Source organism: Penaeus monodon, chromosome 15 (assembly GCF_015228065.2).
Source record: "Penaeus monodon isolate SGIC_2016 chromosome 15, NSTDA_Pmon_1, whole genome shotgun sequence".
NCBI lineage: Eukaryota > Metazoa > Arthropoda > Malacostraca > Decapoda > Penaeidae > Penaeus > Penaeus monodon.
In genome coordinates this window covers 30,004,869-30,008,838 of record NC_051400.1, presented here as the reverse complement: position 1 = coordinate 30,008,838, position 3,970 = coordinate 30,004,869, and the positions used below count along the sequence as shown (strand labels likewise).

At 44.5% G+C, this 3,970-nt stretch overlaps 1 pseudogene; it reads left to right on the top strand.

Moving 5' to 3' along the window:
• Positions 1-1,759: 1,759 nt before the first annotated feature.
• LOC119582323 overlaps positions 1,760-3,970 on the top strand; it is a 3,372-nt pseudogene continuing 1,161 nt past the window's right edge.

The following is a 3,970-nucleotide window of genomic DNA, read 5'->3' as shown; positions in this document are numbered from 1 at the left end:
AAAAATAATAAAATTTCAAGAGAGTACAATTCTATGCAAGAAAATATTTAAACCAAATTTAGTTAGAATTTAGCTTGGAGAAAAAAAAAAAGAGAGAGTGAAGTTTCCAATAAGTATATTGGGGCCATGAAAAAAGCTGATGAAATTAATCTTCACCCGAGTCGTACACGTCTGGGTATTCACACCTCAAGGACCAACACTGCCGTCTCACAGACAAACGGGACAAAAAAGAATAACATCACAGAATAACTAAGGGATAAACTACTGTCACAATACCTGAAAGCAAGAGGAATTACAAGCCCTCAGGCACAGGCCCCAGGCTCACATTCTTGCCATACCCCAAACGTGAAACAAATTCCCTCAGAGCTAGAAAAAAAGGAGAGCACACTTTCAAACAATGTCAAATAAACATTTAAGTGGGCGGAGGGAAAGCGAGCCCAAAAACCCTGAAGCTGTCACAGAGAACCCCAAACGGAACCAAAGAAAAACCCACCTGAAGGACGCGCTAACAGACGCCCCCTCCTGCCCTTATATTGCACTCCTGCTACGCCCTAAATGCCAACCCTTTTCAACACTAAATATTTCCAGCACTAGTTACACCCCGATTGTGAGAGGAGTCGTTTGTCGCTTAAATGTTCGCGGGCGAGCGACGAGAGCGGAGAGAGACGAAAATGAGGAAGAAAATGACAATTCTCTCCTATTCGTGTCCTCGATCGTGGAATCTCCAGACACCACCGGACTCTTCCTCTCCCAATTTCCGACCTTTTTCTACACCCCAGTCTACCTTCCTGGCGCTTCTATCTACCCACCAACTCTCCTTAGACATTTCTCACGCAAAGCCCGCAAGAAATTTCTAGATATACTACATTTCCCTTAAAAAATGCATATAATAAAGGAAAACCCAAACAACAATGGAAGTCTATCCCAGGACGGCTGCGCACTCTCCAACCTGCACTCGACCAGAATTGTCAAGAACTCGGCTTCTACGGTATTTCGGGTCCTTTTAAACGTGCGGTCTTCATTGGGTTCTTAGGACCGGACAGGTTGGTGGGTGGCGGTTGCAGATGCAGTTTTATCATTTTAATCATGGTAAATTGGTGGGGGTTGTTCGGATTGGATTAATGCATTAATTGCAACTCGTTTTTTCTTTCTGGGGGTTCATTTGCGTTACGATTGGTTATCTGATGTATGGTTTTGCACTTTATTTCAGAACTATTAAAAAAATGTAGATAATGAAATATAAAAATAAAACTAGAGCAGAACAGTCAAATATGAGCTCATGAAAAAAAAACATTAATCGTCGGTGGAAACTGAGAGACTAATATAGGTTTGATGACTCACAATCCATCGATATCGTCAAAAAATACGCATCTAAAACAAATACAGTCTCTTACAATAAAAAATGTTTACAATACAGAATACAACACACGACGCACGACAAATCGAAAAACAAAAAATAAACCGGCCCCAAGAGAGGCGAAAAATCGTTCGAGTGGATTTCGTGCCGGTCGCGTAGTAGTAGTCCCTCCCGGGCTGCTGTGGCCGTCCTTTTTCAGCGGAATATCGAGAGATGCCTGAGGTAAGCTCGGCCGATTCGCGCTTTCGACGGGAAAACGAGACTTTGGTATTTTTTTACCAATGGGGAATCACGCGGAAGAAGTTATATAGAGTTGGTTTATAATCTCGTTCAAGTGTATTTATGCGGATTTAAAGGAGGAAAAATGGCGAAAATACCGGTTTATATTAGGTGTTGGAAAACATGTGCTCGACATTGCGAGGTTGCAAGGAGTGTCCAAGCAAGAGGTTTCAAACTGTCCCAAGTAAGAGTGTAGTGCGATATCCCGTCACGCGGTGTTGCAAGGGGTTTTTCAAGTAGGAAGGACGTGAAATCGGACCGAGCATTAGCGAAAAGTGCGAGGCGACGAACGTGCGACTCCGCTTGGAAACACGAGGTGAGGCGAGCATAAACAAGTAGAACGCAGCTCTCCGATTCAATTTTTTATTGTGGTTCCCGTCATTTGGTTGTGTTCTTGCATTGGCTATAGAAACGCTCTTTGGGTTTTTAAATTCTTGACGTTCTGAAGCTGGGGAAAAATCGCCCATGAAGTGTTACTATTGACAATACAAATTCAAACTTCGTGAATAGTGTTTCAAAAAAAAAAAAAACAATTTTGTTTCAGGAATGTGTTTCTTGTTTAGAATAAACAAGAATGTTCATTTCCTTTGCAAATAAAAAGTTTGATATTACTTTGCAACATTTTCCAAAGTAATTCATAGATTGTCAGTTGGGAAATTAATGTACTGACGTGGGTTGTATTGACTATTGAGAGGGAAGGTTAATGTTAATTTAAACGTTATTATGAGAAATGATCTTCTATAATAACAAACATCGATTAGAGGACTACACAAATGGATCAATGTACAAGACCATGCACCTGCACCAGGACAGTTCCGTCTTGCATTTTATTAAAGAATATCAAAGCTCTGCTGTATTTGGCCTTATGTAGCTAGAACAACTCCCTGCAATGGGGAAGGAATCCAAGTATACTTCTGTTAGAATATCTTGACGCTTTTCTTTGATGCAGAATGTATGTGGCAGGGATTGTTTGATAATGTTACTGTTATGATTAAATGCTTTAACAAGATGTAAAGTATTGACGGAAGCTTAAGTAATGAATAGTTCCTTGTTGAAAGCCTCACAGGTATCTTTGTATGGCTGGGATTACTTTGGGGTAAAATAGACAATGAGGTAGATGAATATGAAGATCTTTAGGAATATCTCTTTTACATATTTTGAACTCTTAATTACCATATATTCATTGAAAACATTCTAGCTTATGCATATAGGTGTTAATTGGAAGAGGCAGTGCAAAAGGCTGACCAAACCACCATCTTGACTGATGAACTTTGTTTCATTGTGATATTTATCTTTGAGTACAAGAGTTTCATTCAATCTTCTATCTCCACGCAGGATAAGCCTCCCAGAAGAAGGCCCAAAAGTGTGCAAGTCTGGCCGAGGCAAAGGCTGCCAAGCCTTGCAGCAGCTGCTCGCGGCAAAGCCTAAAGCAGATGCAGCCCCCAAGACTGATAAGCCTAAGCAGCAAAGCAGAGGGTAAGATGCAAACCCAAACCGTTGAAAAGACTGAAGGTGGGGCCAAGCCCAAGCCAGCAAAGCAGAAGGCAAAGATCGCCCAGGCCTGCACCAAGGACCAAGCAGCAAAGGGCTGAGGGTGGTGCTGCAGCAAAGCCCAAACCAGCAAAGGTGCCTGAGGGCAAGGATGAGGAATGCAGCACCCAAGGCTGCTAAAGGCCAAGCCGCAAAGGCGAAGGTAAGGATGCTGCTAAGGCCAAGCCAGGTGCAAAGGATGCTGCACCAAGGCTGAAGGCTGACAGCAGGGCCAAGCCGAAGGAGGCAAAAGGCTACAAGGACCGAGGCAAAAGCCCAAGATCCGAGAGCCAGGACTAAAGCTGCTGCTGCCAAGGGTGAGCCAAGCCTAAAGCTGCCGCTGTCAAGGGTGACGCTAAGCCCAAAGCAGCGGCTGCCAAGGGGCGATGCTAAGCCAAAGGCCGCTGCCCAAGGGTGGACGCCAAGCCCAAAGCAGCTGCAGCCAAGGGTGAACGCCAAGCGCAAGGCTGCAGCCAAGGGTGATGCTAAGCCCAAGGCTGATGGCAAGCCCAAAGCTGCAAAGGTGATGCAAGCCAAAGGCTGATGACAAGCCCAAGCTGCAAGGGTGATGCAAGCCTAAAAGCTGATGCCAAACCAAGGCTGATGCTAAGCCCAAGGCCAAGGCTGTTCAAGCGCCCAGCTGGACGACAAAGGAGGCAAGGCTGAGGACCTGCTGCAAGGCTGCCAAGGCTGCCAATGACAGAAGCAAAGCCAGAATTTGCAAAGGGCAATGCAAAGGATGCCAAGCCAGCAGCTGCGGAAAGCAAGACAGAGCCAAGGCAAGATGCAAAGGCTTCAGCCACC